Source organism: Neopsephotus bourkii, unplaced genomic scaffold, assembly GCF_033783945.1.
Source record: "Neopsephotus bourkii isolate Nb327-2 ecotype Australia unplaced genomic scaffold, CSIRO-AGI_Nbou_v1 NB_1574, whole genome shotgun sequence".
Lineage (NCBI taxonomy): Eukaryota > Metazoa > Chordata > Aves > Psittaciformes > Psittacidae > Neopsephotus > Neopsephotus bourkii.
Window position 1 is genome coordinate 4012781 of NW_026902050.1, and position 16735 is coordinate 4029515.

The window sequence follows — 16735 nt, forward strand, 5'->3', positions numbered from 1 at the left end:
AGCCAAATCATGTCATGACCTCAAATGTGGCAATGTATATGACAACAACAGCATAAAAAAATCCCTGCTTAAAATAGAGTAAAATAGTCTTAAACGCCTATTCTTTGCCCTTTGTCCTGTGGCTGACAACTGTCTACATGACAGCTATAGAGAGAGAGGGCTTTTGTGACACCAGCTCATCTCAAACCGGCCACACTTCATCACATGGAAACAATTCACAGTCACTATTTGGTTGGACTGCATTTATGGCTGCAACAGGTGAGAAGCACTATTCCTTTGAGTCATTGTCAGGGACACTGTGGTAAGAGGCCTCTTGATTGATGGGGGGGGCACTAATGACTGTGTCAGGTTTCAGGATCGCACACAAGACTTGTTGATGTACAGTATATTTTTAGTTGATCTATTTTTAATTTAACTTCTGTACTGTACTTCTTGCTGCAAAATTCCTGAATTTCATTCCACATGCCAGTAACGCTACCTTTCATCCCAGTTGCTTTAGAGTACTACTCCAAGAACATGAAGTTAGGTATATGTAATATATATATATATATATATGCATATACAAGTCACTAAGGTCAAAGTTTTGGTCTTTCTGTGTTATTCCCTGGACTCATAAATTTGAGAGATGACATAAGAAAACCTTCACAACTGAGACACCTAAAAATATTATCTTAAAAAATGTCACGCCGGCTGTGCTGGCACTTGGGGCTCAGTAGCTGGAGTGGTTGCAATGCCGTGATGGCACGGCATAGCCCATCCATAATCCTGTCCATCCTGTGACAGCATGTGTGACACTGCCGCATGCAAGCAACTCCACAGTTCCTCTTAAAGCGCTGTTGAAATGTCAGTATAAGATGTGATTTATGTACCTATACATTTGTAAGACAGGCCAGCCTCATTGCACAGAGAGTGAAAAAGAATTTAGAGAGGCATCAATTGAGGTTTACACGGCACTGAGATCACAGAATAAATTGTGTGATCACCTCTGAGCCAAATGTAACTTTCTGGAGTGTACCTGAGAAATTAAGCCCTGGAACTGCACTGGCAACCTATATAGTACACTCTAGCCTCCACAAAGTAGACAACATGCTTTAAAATGACAGTAAATTAACTTTTTCCTATTAAAATAAACAAGCTTGAATAATTTTCTGCAGGCTAGTAAATGACGCGGACAGAAGGAGCTATTTTTGGAGTTCTTGACTAACTTCCATGACCAGCATGTTTAAACCATTACTATTTCTATTCATTCCAGCAAATCATTCATTTGCTTCCTTTTCTGGGAGGAAGAAGAGCTCTCCCCCTATTCATCTGGGTATATCTACCAAAGTCATCACAACAGCATCTGAACACAGTAATATCCAACCCCAGGATAACAGCCTATTGGCACTGGTACCAGTCGCAGCTCCCAGACACTGTAAAGCAAATGATCCCATCAAATAAACAACCCCATCTTTAAATACTGCACCTGGGAACGCATTTTAAAATCTAGCATGAAATAATATTAACAAATTCCCAGTATTGCACTTATCCCTTATTTAAAAGGCTTAAGATATTATATCCCCTTCTCCTTTTATAAGTCAATTCAAGTTATATAATGTATGTGGATTTACTTTGACTCAGGTCCAGATGGCAATATATTATTAAGCTCTACAATTGCAATTTTGTGGAAAACAGGTCAGGATCTTATTACATGTCAAAACTCTAAAACTGTTCTGAATATTTCAAATTAAAAAGGCAAGTAGAAAATAACACTTGTGCTAGAATGATCCTATTGCATTACCTTGCTCATGAATTTATATTTGGTGCATATTTTATCAGTTCTTTTGTTACTTTTCAACATCCATATGTGTTTGCTATGACAAATCGTATGACAAATTAGGGCTGGGACTGCACAGAAATGGAAGGGGAGGGCACAAGCAGCCTGGTAGCTCCTGCCCTCCCCATCAAGTGGAAGAGTTTCAGCTCAGATCATGTCATGAAAAGACAGTTTCAGATGAAGAAGGAGCAGACAGGCAAAGAAGGGATGCAGAGCAAGATCTTACCTGCGGCAGGCTTGCTGGTGAGGACCTCATTTCCAGGCAGAACATTGAAGCCTAACTGTCAGGCGGATGTACGGTTTTCAAAGTTCATTAAATAAAGAAAAGAGATCTCTGGTGCAAAACAGGCTTCCTTCCAGCAATTTGAGGAATACAGTTGCCTTTTCACTCTCCATTAACATCTCCTTTGAACCAAGAAGCATGCAGAAAGTCAGGCTGCTAATTTCCCCTGCCAGCTCAAGGCCAGACCTCAAGAAAAAGTCCTTTCAACTAAATCCATTAGTTTTCACTCTTACCCTTCTCTTGCTACATGATGTCAATGCTGCATGTGAACTGTGGTAGTGGGCTGTTTGGGCAGATTTAGTGTGTCTTATGGTAGTACACTGTTCAGCTACTTCCTGGCCTATTAATCACCCCTATATTATTTTTCTAGCATAACTAATTTGCTAATAACAGTTTATTCCAAGTTCATTGAAGGAGACATGAGAACTACAGAAAGTCTCTGACTCTCCACTGCCAATTTTTACATGTATCAAGGAGTCTCTAAGCTGTTAGTCACTGAAATCAGTCAGCATATTGATGCTTCTCTAATTTTTTATCTTTTGGGAAAACTGTCATCATAACAACATAGATCTTAAATTAAACACAGATCTTAAATTATGGGACTATCTTTCACCAAACAATATATCCCAAATGGAGCTGATATATGGGAGCTGACAGTTACTTCTTATAGGTATATCAGTTAGTTTCACTGCTTTAGGAGCCACCTAAAACCTATTAATGCTGTTAACAGTTAGATGTGGGATCCGTTCCCTGCAGTGATTCTTCATACTTGTGTTATGGGGCATAATGCAATCAGTACAAGCCAGCTTTTGCAGCCTTTTGTCTAGGCTCTCTGGACAAAATACAATGTCTTGTTGCACACAGATAAAATCAGAAAGGTCTTGTTCACAGATCAAACTGCAAGGGAAAGAGAAATCTAGCTGGAATACAGAATAAAAGTCTCATGTATGTCTTAAATACAAATAAGAGTATGTAACAGTGTAAGGAGTTACACAGAATATAAGTAACTAGCGTTTCTGAACTATCCCTTACTATACCACTTCATCTTTGTGTTGTTACATCTTTGTGTTTGTTTCTACCCCTATCCAACAGTTCACAGAATCAAATACATATAAGATAAAACATTTTCCCCCTCCTTAGTTACTGTCATTTCCAGCTACAAAGGTCCTTCTGCCTTTGAAAAAAATGTGGGTGCCTATCTGACAAGAGAGCTGCCATACCTGCTGATTTTATTGGCACATACCTTTCATATTCAGAGCAGCGTTGCTGTGGGAGAGGGGCTTTTGAGAGTTAGCCTTTGTTTTCAAATGCAGATTCATTCATGTTTATTCCACTGAATTTTAATCTAAAGTATAATATTCTGCATATGCCACTCTCAGTCTTTTTTCCAGTTCCCAGGAAATAGAAAAGATTTGACAAGGAGCCAAAAGAGACAGAAATGTCTGAGCTAGTTCCAACTGCACATAGAGAGCCTCTGCTTCGCTTTGCTTTATGAAGTTTCTGGTCTCCATAGCTACAAAAAAGTAGAAAAATAATGATCGTTACCTTAAGTGTTCCCATCCCAAATGACAAAATAAAAATGCTCAGAAACTTGCAGTGTGACAGCCCACTGGAGCGTGATTCCGCTTCTGTGAGCTGACTCCATGCCTCTCTGGATTAGGTGGTGCTGGACACTCCCTTGCTCTGGGCAGAGCTGGGATTCGACACATTTCTGCTGCAGATCAGGATGCAGATTACATTCCCATGCATGTGCTGATCTTACTAGGTTTTAACAGGCATGGTTCACTTCCTTTAGCTGCCTTAAATCACAAAGCTGACAGCTTCAACTTCAACATCACACCTAGCCTAACATCATTAGTTAGCAACAGGCCCACAGGAATCCTACCTGGGCACTGCTGCCCATCTCTGTGCTCGTGTTGAACTGGCCCAAATCAACAGCCTGGAAGGTGGGTCCTCCCTGCATCAGCCACCAACACCATCCCAGGCACCCCCAAACCCGGACAGCCCGCACACTGCTTCTGTGCTTGGGTGAAGGGAAAAGCCTAGACAACTCACACTTGCTGAAGGGCAAAAAGTAACTTAAGCTGAAGGACCAATTTCAAAGTTCCAATAAAGCCCTCTGTCTAAACCAGGACTGGAGGCTGTGACCTGTTAATTAGGCTGATCAAACAGGAGGCAAAATAGATGCCATGGAAAGCAAAAGCCACCCAGCAGCTTACTCCAGTACAGATTAAATTTTGCTTTTATTTATAAAAGGGCAAAGAACAAGGGAGCATGTAGTGATAGTAAAAGGAAGAACAGTTTTAAAGTGAAAGAGGGTAGATTTAGGTTAGCTACTAGGAAGAAATTTGTCACTTTGAGGCACTGGCACAGGTTGCCCAGAGCAGCTGTGGCTGCCCCATCTCTGGCAGTATTCAAGGCCAGGGTGGATGGGGCTTTGGGCAACCTGATCTAGTGGAAGGTGTCCCTGCCTCTGGCAGGGGAGCTGGAACTGAATGATCTTCAAGGTCCCTTCCAACCCAAACCATTCTGTGATTCTATGAAAGTTTCTGACACAGACAAAAACCCCCCAACCAACCAAAAAAAAATAAAAAAGACCTCAAAAAAAAAAAAACCCCAAACCAATCAAAAGAAAATAAAAAAAGCCAAACCAAAAAAAGCCACCAAAACCAAACCCCCAAATCCCAATTCCTTTCAGGGGCACATCAGCCATGCCCTACAACCGCTTGTTCCCTACACTGTCCCAGAACAGCAAGAGCTGTGATGAAGCCTGGACAGAGAGACCCATCGTTGGAAGGACTGACCATGTATGCTCATTTTGACACAAAACTCATCTCTACTATCATGTGTTCAACCCCTCTTGTTTTTTTCTGCCTGCACCTCAGGCTGTGAAGACAAGCAAGAGAGAAGTGCTTCAGCGGGGTTGCAGGCGGAATTGACACCAGAAGATTCACATGTACCACCAAGCACATTTGGTCTCTAGCTTTTAAAGATGCTAAAGGAAAAACAATAAGATAATATTAGGAGTATATATCTATCCCTTGAAGTTTCTCCAGCATTTGTTAATTTTTCCATACCACTGCTTCCAACAAGGGTATCCCAATTACATCAGCAGTGACTTTCACAGCAAGTGATCAGGTTAATTCATCTGTTTTTGAAAGAAAAAAAAACAAACGTTTAAAGTGATAACTTCTTACATGCTTTTCTTCTGGCTTTCCCCAGGAATGTCTCTCTTACACCTCCTTTCTGTATCATTTTGTGATGAACCAAGCTGCAGATAACATTTGAGCTACACAGACTACAACAAATCATGTTTGCGTTGGGCCAGATAGCCAGATTTTTCGCCGCTGCACACAACATAACAAAACTTGGCTGCTCTCAACTAGACAGTCATTTATCTAAATTGAGTTCTAACTATTCATCTTGCATTCCTGGTTTCAGGTTTCTCCACAATCTTTCCCCATGTGTAAGACTAGGTGATTTCTATGCACAGGCTGTGCAATCGAACAGATGGATCTGACAGCAATGGCATATTCTTCCACAAAAAATGACAGGATAATAAGTGGAGATCTTGTTAAACTTGGCTGCTGTTCACGTAACTGCTTGTTTACTAATATTTCGCAGCAAGTCAGCCGCACTGACAGTGCTTTACTTGCCAGCCACTGAACATATTGGCAGCTGCTTTTTCTTAGGCTTAAAGAAATAAAGAAGGAAAAGGAACCAACAGGGTGTTCTGAGGTAGTCTGTCTCTTTTTTTCTTTTTTTGTTCCAGTTGTCAATATTATATTGGAATCAAATACATACAGAGAAGCAATTCAGAGCAGAATCACAAGACGCAACAATCTTTCAGAAATGAAAAAACAGCTGAACTTTAATAGCTTAACTTTTTTTTTCATAGGAAGAAAAGCATCAACTGGTTTAGTATGCATTCCTTTTTAAGAGGAGACTAAACTTCTATTTAAGAAAGAATAGCAATGCCAAGTCTAAAAATAGAGGGATTTCAAAGGACCCAAAATCTGATAAACACTACAGCTGAAGATGTTGCACTCCCTACTTGTGCTTTCTTTGTTTTCCAGAGGAATTGCATTAAAGGTAGTTCAAAAGACGCCATCCAGAGGGACTTGGACAAGCTTGAGAAGTAGGCCCATGCAAACCTTATCAGGTTCAACAAGGCCAAAGCTGGGTCAGGGCAACCCCCAGTATTAATACAGGCTGGGGGATTGTCCTGGGTTTAGCAGTAGCAGTCATTTTTCTCCTTCTTAGTAGCTGGTGCAGTGCTGTGGTTTTGACTTTCAGCCTGGGAACAGCGCTGGTAACACCAATGTTTGTAGTTGCTGCTCAGTAATGTTTACTCTGACCAAGGACTTTGTGAGCCTCATGCTCTGCCAGGGAGGAGGGGAAGCTGGGAGGAAGCAGAGACAGGACACCTGACCCAAACTAACCAAAGATGTATTCCATACCACAGCACATGATACCCACTGTATAAACTGGGGGCAGTCACCCAGAAGGGTTAAATCACTGCTCAGTCAGGCTGCGTATAAGTCAGCAGGTGGTGAGCAGTTGTATTCTCTTCCCTTGTTATTTCCCTTCTCATTATTGGTGGTAGCAGCAGTGGTTTGTGTTACACCTTAGTTACTGGACTGCTCCTATCTCAGCCTGTGGGAGTTACAGTCTTTTGATTCTCCTCCCCATCCCTCTGGGAACAGAGGGGAGGAAGGGGGGGAGTGAGCAAGCGTCTGAGTGGTTCTGAGTTATGGCTGGGTTTAAACCACAACAGGGATGAAGGGATTGAGACTAATCCAGAGAAGGATTTGGGGATACTGGTGGCTGAAAGACTGGACATGAGCTGGCAACATGAGCTCACAACCCAGAAGGCCTATTGGATTTTGGGCTGCATCCAAAGGACATGGCCAGCAGGTCAAGGGAGGTGATTCTCCCCATTTATTCTGCTGTGGTTAGACCAACCCCTGCAGTACTGTGTCCAGTTCTGGAGTCCTCAGTACAGGAAAGATACGGACATGTTGGAAAGGGTCCAGAGGAGAGCTACAAAAATGATCAGAGGGATGGAACACCTCTCCTATGAGGAAAGGCTAAGACAGTTGGGGTTGTTCAGCCTGAAGAAGACCTCATTGCAGCCTTTCAGTTCTTGAAAGGGGCTTGCAAGGAAGATGGGTAGAGACTTTTTAGGAGGGCCTGTTGCGATAGGACAAGGGGTAATGGTTTAAAACTAAAAGGGCAGAGATTTAGGCTGGACATAAGGAAGAAATTTTTTACAGTGAGGGTGGTAAAGTACTGGAGCAGGTTGCCCAGAGAGGTGGTAGATGCACCATCCCTGGAGACATTCAAGGCCAGGCAGTTCTGATCTAGTTGAAGATGTCCATGCTCATTGCAGCTGGGGTTGGACTAGGTGACCTTTGAAGGTTCCTTCCAACCCAAACTATTCTATGACAATATCCCAGCCTCTCCCTTCTTCCAGGCATCATCATGCACAATGCAAGTATAAGAACAGCCACTTAAATAAGTGCACTAGAACTGTAGTTGCAAAACAGGAACATCTGTTTGTAATTTAATGTGATACTTAAGTATTAGAAGAATACTGAGACAGTATATTTATAGTCACAAAAGAATGAAGAAGACTATGTAACCTGTTCTTTGGCACTGTGCACAAGTGTTGCATCATGCAACTCCTGTCCTTGAAGATCCAATTCCAGCCTTAAAAATTCAGTTCACATTCAGAGGAAGCCATAAAGACCTTAATGGACTAACACACTGAGTAATCCTGCTTAGTTCAGTGTCATGCAATAAAAATATCATGTACTTTCTGTTAGGATTTTTCTTTTTTTAGGTATGAGTCTGTTGTACTCTTCATGATATAAATCTGTTGCTCTAAAGCAATGTGCTTCTTAAAAATATAGATAAGAAGCAAATTTCCATCCATCAACATCCTGAAAGTACAGGAAAATACAGGTGAGCTCCCCCAAAGTCTTTCCACACTGCTCCATCTCTGGAAATGATAATATTTCAAAACACAGGGCCCGTGTTTCAGGGACCTCACAGTAAATGTGGATGAGTCAGGGTCAAGCTGGCATTAGAGGGCAGAGCTGGAAGGATCTGCCTTCCCCTCACTGGGGTCCAACTCCTGGAAAAGATATTCATGTCTTCTAATAAGCTTGCCCTCCATGCTATCCGAAACAAATTTTTTCCTTCCTCCTTCATATCCTTTGTTCCTTCTCCTTTGCCCACAGAGGCTAACCTGGATTGCATCATTTTCATCTGCCTTACCTGATTTTGCATCCAAAGCCTTTTGATGCATGTACAGGGGAACAAATACCTTTTGGGTGTCTAGAGCCAAGGTGGCTAGAGACTACTGAGCAAGCAGACACTTTTCCAAAGATGTTGCTCAATTACAAGTCATTAGAGAGGTAATGAGCCTGCAGCAACATTCTTCTTGCTACTATCACATCCTTCTCCTTTACTTTATAGGGATAATTACCTGCAAACACTATTTTGGAAATCCCTTCTTCAAGCATTATCTTTCAGTATAGCCTGCTTTGATAGGAACCAACCTTAAACTTGCTGGCGTTTAACAGCAAGCACATATCATCATCCTCCGTTTCCTCCTTTAGCAATGTCTGGAGCAGAAATTCGCATTCAGAATTATATCACACTAACTTGTATTATCAACATCCTGACCATATACCAGCACAATGGTGCTTTGGCTCTGGAAGGCAAAAAGATATCACTTGTGTGGTCTACAAGCACCCTACAGCACAGGTGATCATTTTACCAAGTGAAAAGATAGTCTCATTTTATTTGTCTGACAAGAACAAATATCTCCTGCTGCTCCCTCCTACAGTCATAAGGAAGAGAGGTTGTTGGAGACCTCACCAACACCTATCCAGAATGATGAACATTGGTAGCTGATGGAGCCTGGGGCTGCAAGTCCAGTGTGTTCAGTGTGAAACTGAACCCCTTGACACAGGATTTTCCATATATGAAGCCCCTTAACTACCAAACTACTCAGAAACACAGTGCAAAGTAGTACTCAGAACTATAGATCTTTCTAGAACACATATCCATTCAGCAACTGCACTGGACTGAATGTTGAGCCTGGCAAGGCTTTAATACATTAGAAACCCATAATTGTCATGCTTACAGTGCTGTTTTCTACAAGTCATACCCACACTTTCTCCACAGTTCTTTCAAACAAATGAAAACGTATTTGATGTGTATGATCAACAACTATGAATTTAGGTCTAATTTATACTGTTACATAGTTCAAACAAAATAAATAAAGTATTTCTTGTTTAAAGCTTTGCATTCAGAAGCAGAAGTCAGCTGTGGCTTGTACCTATTCATCTTGCATTTAGCATTTCTATTAGCTGCAACAGCAGGGGCTGCCAAAACCATTGAAGAGAGAGAAACCATTTCATTTGACACTGGACTGAATCCTTCTGCACGATTCCCAGCAAAGACCTACAGCAGAGAAGGTCTTGCATCCTACTGGCCTGATAATGTATGAACTTGAATTACTGGCAAAATAAATACACACTTTCACATCTTTTGACTAAAAAGCAAGGAAATAAAAGAAACAATATACTGGACATGTGTGCATCAGGCTTTTTGCCTTCACTCCTGCTGTCAAGTCTTGCAGTATTCCTGCTGCAAAGCTAGTTCAGTAGTTTTTGGCACAGAGAAACTGAGCATGGAAACCAGAGGCAGAGACTGCTGAGGATTTTTCTTTCATATTAAAAACTATTTTAATAAGTAAATCTTGGTTTATCTCATGAAAACATCTACTGGCTCCAGGGAAACCCAGAAAGATTAATTCTCCCTCAACTTTCTCGTACACAAATGTGGATGGGGAAGGATGCCACTGCAAGAAAGGTCTCATGGCTCCTGTTCCCACAACTTAATATTGGGTAAATCAATGCAGCTGCTTTAACTCTACTGCCTGGCTTTACTTAAGTGGCTCTGAAACATTTGTCTTTGTCCCCTTTTACCCTTGAAGGATGCTGGCAGTTTTATCTCAAACTGTTCTCAGATTTTGTCTTTTATTCCATCAGCAGATTCCCTGTGGTTGCTTCAACCTTTCTAGTTAAGAAGAAGATCTCTGGAGAGCAACAGACACTTTATGGTGGCATTAGATTTCTTCATCTGGTGAGCTAACATGGGAACAGGTTCTCTCAGCTCAGGCTTCATAAATACCCTCAAACACTCTGTACTACTTTGTGTGTGTGTGTGTGTATGTGCAGGATGAAGAGAGCCAGGATTGCAGCTTTAAAAAGCTAATGAGTACCAAATTAAAACTAGTCACCTAATGCACCCTACTCATTCAGCCAAAGACTGAAGTCTCCTCCAGAGGGCATTATGCATACAAGTGGGCTGACCCTTTGCTCACTGACTGCACAGATCAAAACAGAAAAACAGGTAATAGCGATTATCTTCCATAATTAAGAACACAGCTGATTAGCACTAAAGCCTTATTTTATGCAAATACTATGCATAACTAGGTTCTCACTCAAGCTATAGGAAAAAAGTGGGAGTACAGGTCAATAGTGCGCTACTATTTATTTAAATTAATTCGAAACAGCACATGCACCCTCACCCTTAAGAAGCCTAAGCATATACTTCACATATTTAACATCTTAGTTCCGAGACAAAGTAAATAAATACCAGGGTATTAATTACCATCTTCTTTACTCAGCATCACCTCTATTTGCAGATCAGATATGGAAAAGTCCTAGAAACCTCAAGCAAGTTTTAAATCAAACTTCCATCTCTACTGTTAGCCTTTTGAACATCTCTAAATGGAGATAAGTAAGTAGTCAAGAAATAGGCTCCCATCCTTGCAAACGTCTGGGGAAACTCCATCAACTGCAATAGTTACATGCTGGATACACACCGACTTAAAAGACCTCAAATTAGCACCTGATTGTATTCCTCTTTCTGCTGAACCCTGTCCTGCAAGAGGATCCACACAGATGCAACTACATTTTTTTATTTTACTAAAAAAATAAAAAGTAGTATTGAAAATAAAGTCAAATCAACACGACTTGCAGACTCTCTGCAAATCTATATTGTTTTTTCAGCAGTGTTGATTTTCAGCAGAACTTCTCTGCTGAATTTAAAAGTGACATTTTAGACTACTACATCTTTAATGAAGATTTTCACTATAAATGTTTAGGATGTGAAGCACAAATTAAAAGAAACCACTTAAAAAACCCTGTAAGACAAATGAGTGTTTGAAAACTAAGCATGAATTAATAATCTGCTTCAAGACATCTGTTTCCCTTTAAAATGTGCTTTATTAAGACTATTATTCATTAAAATGAGATCAGGATCACATAAATTCTGCCTGACTTTACTGACAAATTTAAGTCTATATCCAGATGTACTTAAATTAACCATCCAACTAATGCCATTACAGAACATTGTATGAATCTGGAACAACAGAGCTTCAGGGAAATAACTGTCACACAAAGGCGATGGAGCAGATCTAATTCAGTACTTTATCTCTAGCACTGGTCATAAAATGGAAACAACAAAGTCCCATGCAGTGCTGCATGGATGTTTTGTCTGAGTTGAGGGGGCTTTATTCCTGAAACCTTCTACTCACTTGTATCACTGCATAGTACAAGTGGGAACCAGCAAGCTGCCCTTGACCATCAGCAGCACAGCCTCCAGGAGTAAACCTGTCCCAGAGTACTGACATATTCCAGATCCCTGAGTTCCCATTCATTTTTTACATGGACATATCTGCTGCATGCCAAGATTAGATCTTACCATTTTGAATATGAAGGCTATTTCCATGTCTTCATAAAATCTGAAATGGAAGTTCACGGTACTTTTAAATTTACCCACCAGGAAAAAGAGGATTTATCTCTATTGGCAGGTGCTCAGCAAAGCAATTTGTAAAAATTTAGTCCATTCAGAATCTCAAACTCCCTTCGACCATTTCACCATTCATTAAATGCCTGTGTCTTTGCTGCGCACACATACATGCAAACCAAAGCAGCAAAGGCAGGAATACAAATAACCTAACTCCACTTGCAGAAGAGGCTGACAGTATTCTCTCTGTATCTGGATCCTAGAAACACTGTTAGGCCTACAGCAGTGCTTGAGTGAAGCCATATGTAAAGGCAAGTCCCTTGCAAAGAGTTTTTGTATTCCAGAAACAACTGTTTCTTAAGCAAAGGACTAATAAAGCCACTGTGATAGTTACAGGTGCCCTCCTTGCCCTCCCTCCCAGGACATCTTCTTATACATACAAATACATGCTTGTACATCTGACATAAAAGCATTTGCAGGTGAACAGCAAAAGAAGGTGAGGTAATTCAGCTGTAAGCTGTACCTGGATTCCAAATGTTACTGGTTTGCTCCACAGCTATACCAGATACCACATTTACAAACTAAAGAACATATTTCAACTTCCATGGCTTTTACACACACACACACACATGCACACACACAAAATTCCATGCTCAGCTAGGCCACTGAAGGCACTGCCCATTTTAATTTATTTCTGCCCAATCAACATGGGACTTTAAAAGATAATCTCTGATAGAAATTCAATTTATGTCTCCCTGTGCATGTCTAAGCAGATCTGTAATCAGTGTAATCACATTGCCACACTTCACGTGTGTGGAGTGAGGGTCCCAAACACTGTTTTCCCTGCTGCAAAACCAGCCTTAAAATCTTACCAAAACAAATCTAAATGTGCATCACCCTAAGAAAAGAATAAAACTGACCCAACATGCTCCTGGGGGAAATTCTGGCTGTTCTTTCTATAGCGCTTCCTTCTTTCTTTTTTTTTTAAATAAATTAAATATTTTACTCTTTTAGAGCTCAATCTTATTTAAGATGAGAAGGGAAAGCTAATGAAGAAAGCATTCTGATTCGAAAAGTTCCTAAAATTGCACAGGGCTGAAATACAACTAATGTGTACCAGTATTTAAAAGAATAAATGCAACAGGAGAAATAACTCTTGGCTAAGAGTCTGATGTAGAAACTGGACAAAGTAATATAAGTAATTAAAGAATAAGTAAGGAAATGCTTGTTTAGAAAGAGTTAAAAGAGGATGATAATAATAATACCAAACAAAATAGGGTTAAAAAAAAATAGATTTACAAGTTTGGACATGAATTATAACAGTTCAGTCTATACAGGTAAGAGTGATGATGATGATGACGATGAGTATTTAGCCTTCTATAAAGCATTTAATCAGGTACTTCATGACATTTTCATCAAGAGACTTGGATGATACATGACCATTATGACACTCGCTAGAAGAGTGCAAAGCTAGCAGCTGTACCTCCAAATGGAGCTACAGACAGTAAATCAGTGGAGAGCAAGAACATTTGTATAGGAGTCCTGTAAGACTTAGACATTGGTCCTGTGCTGTATCAATGACCTGGAAAAAAACCCCAGTGTTAAATTGGTTATTAAGGTTTACAGAGGAGATAAAAATTTGAGGAACGCAAAATAATAAAGAACACATTCCTGAGCTGGACAGTGAACAAAGATGGTAGGAAGGAAAAATGAATCTCAGAAAAAAATGCAGATTATATTTACAAAAGTAGAACTCCGACCTCCATACAATTAAAAAAAATAAAATAGTTGGGAAACATGACAAATACCCACCAAATAGATTCTTCAACTGCAATACTGCAGCCAAACAGGTTAAATGCCCTTACATTATAAACATAACCACAATCTGGTACTAATCATCTTATCTCCATGCTTTCCACTGACATAACTGCCCCTGACATGCTGCAACTGGTTCTGGTGCCTAGTTATTGAATGGTGCTGGAAACTTCATAATCTTCACAGGAGACCTCCAGGAACAAATAAAATACTTTTAAAAGGGAGCCTTCAGAGGGGGTGATCCACGTAGGATGTCCAAGAGAAAGCTGTGGTCTCATGTTTACGACAGAGAAACTTGTGTGGTAACAGCCCTTTCAACTGAGCAGTCAGATGAAACATAGTTTCATTCTGGAAAGTGAAGCTAGACAAACATTAGCCATAAATATTTGGTTATAAGCACTGAGAGTAATATTGCAATAAATGTCAGTTTGCAACAAATTCTGCACCAAAAAACAGGCTTCATTAGATGGATTTTCAAAAAGCTGCAGCCTTGTTCATACGCAGTTTAATTAACTTTGGGGAACAACTAAAATGAATGGCCTTATAAATGTCTGAACCGCAGATTGCTGGTCTGTTCTATCATATATCTAAAAATCCTGGCTCTATACTATGCTTCTTGTAGTCTACATACCAGATGCTCACAGGGGTTTAAAGACCAAGATGAGTTCAGAAAGTACTTAATTTCTTGATACAGTGCCCCTTCATTTTATTATCTAGTACACCAGCCTACTGCAGCAAGCAGTCTCAGTTTTCCAAAATTGTCCCATACCTACTGCTATTCAGCATCACATTTTAGTATTGTGTATGAAGCATATTACTTCTGGGTTATATTTTGTCTGACACTGCTATCATTTCTGCAGCACAAATTCATAGTGAGACAAACATTTCTATGGTTTTTTGAGAGTATCACATTAGACCACCGTTATATCATAGAATAGTTAGGGTTAGAAAGGACCTTAAGATCATCAAGTTCCAACCCCCCTGCCATGGGGAGGGACACCATCATCCTCCAGGCACAGGAGGATCACCAGTGTGTTTTCAGATATGCCAGGCTACCTTTGTGATGGGAACATGACCACTGCAGCAGCTTGATTGGCAGCATGCTTCCAGGCTTATGAAAGTATCTCAAAGAGGTTGTCCATTTCCTTCTACAAGTTGGAAGCTACAGAACTAGCCTGACCCTTGACTATAGCAAGCCCAGGCTCAGCATCAGTTAGCCTGCTGACTCTCACGTGCCTGCTTTCTGGTGCAACAGCAGCAGTGACTTCCAGAGGCATGCATGTAGCAAAGATGCTGCATATAAGTTTATGCCAAGTATCAGAATTTAACAGAAAAAGTGGGTGCTATTTAATCAAAACACACTGTTTTAACATGCCAAGAAGTTTGTATCTCATAAGGAAGATTTAGTCCAAGTATAGCTTCTCTGATCAGACCTTTGAGTTATACCAGAGATGTATTTGGCCCACTACTTAGAAACGAGACATTACTTGCAACAGACTGGTATTGTACACTGCTTACTGTTCTCATCACTATAGTAATGTACTTTTGTCTATAGCTCTTCCATTCCATGAAAGAAAACAAAGCTCACTCAGTTAAACTAAAAACTAAAGATACAATAGAAATCTTGGATATATAAAATCCACTGGAATTGAGAATATAAACTGGTACAGAATGCAGTACATCTCCTTTAGAATAATTGATTTATACCAACTTACTTCACTGGAGAGTGCTGTCTACCCGTCTCCAATTCATCTTAACTTCCAGCTTAACACACAACTAAGTATTAGTTTATGAGATAAACAATGCCTTTAACTTTCTGTTCCATCTTTTGTCTTTGCCCTACATTTCTATTTGTAAATTCCAGATTCAGAAGCCATATGGATTAAATTGTTTATACAGGCTCTAGTTTGGAAAACTTAACTTGGGGTTTCAAGCATCTTTGACATCTGCTTACAGAATGGTTCCTAATTCTGTGAACACCTTAGCCATATACTTAACAGCAAACATCAGAATGGCTTTTGGGAATTAGAAACACTTTCTGACCTGGTACCCAAAGATAAACAGCACTGCACTTGGACTGGATGCTATGCCAGCTGGCAGGAAAACAGAAGGCAGGCCAGCCTTGGGGAGAATTCTTCACCTGCCTATTCTGTAAGGGTAGTATTGACTCAGCTCCTCTGAATCTCAAGTTCTTCATTCCAGAGTCTGAATGCTCTCCATTTCTAATAAATTAAGAGAGAGATGGGCAAATGGTTATCTTCTAAAAAGAACTGGTACACTTGCTTTAATATAAAGTACTAAACATATTATATATACATATATGTGGAGTATATATATATATAAACCTATAAATATACTCCAAATGTATATGTGCAAAATAATACCATTGACTTTTTAGCACTTATGTTTACTACTAAGCTTTTCTTCTTTTAGAATTATGAACATAAGAGGATAATGTCTCTGACTTTAGCTTAGACCCCTCTCCAATTCAAGCATTTTATACAGAATGCTTGCTTCCAATCTTCAGAACACTTTATCACAAGTTTCTCTGTGCAGAGCTCAGACAGGTATCTTCACACTTCTATACATAACACTTGTGTTTTAATATTTTTTTTCATGTATTGAAGACATACATTTAAGGACCAAATCCATTTCTAATACAACCTATTGAAATTAAGTTCTGCAATCTGAAAACTTCTCTCTTGCAATATCACCATTGCAAACAAATACAAATAGCCTTTCATATCATTTTTCCATGTCCAGGCCCACAAACTGCCCTACAGATTACTCAAGAACAGAAATTAATGGTAGTTGAAATCAGAACTCTCTGCCTTCTCACCTGTGCTAGATCACACAAGAAGTCCTTCGAATATCTTGAATACTCTGAGTTCTTCCAGGTTCAGAGTATGCCAGCACTGAGAAGTCAGAAGGTTTTGGCACACCCCAATACTACAGATTCAAAACATAATTTGAATCTCAGCAAGGCAAAA

At 40.0% G+C, this 16735-nt stretch overlaps 1 long non-coding RNA gene across 1 annotated transcript; it reads right to left on the reverse strand.

The window, feature by feature from the left end:
• Nucleotides 1–829: 829 nt before the first annotated feature.
• LOC133222063 (uncharacterized) lies at nucleotides 830–15959 on the reverse strand. Its single transcript, XR_009728173.1, has 3 exons — nucleotides 15789–15959; nucleotides 3645–3860; nucleotides 830–2221 (listed from the first exon to the last, which is right to left on the reverse strand). It is a non-coding gene; the product is annotated as an uncharacterized LOC133222063 (long non-coding RNA).
• Nucleotides 15960–16735: the final 776 nt, after the last annotated feature.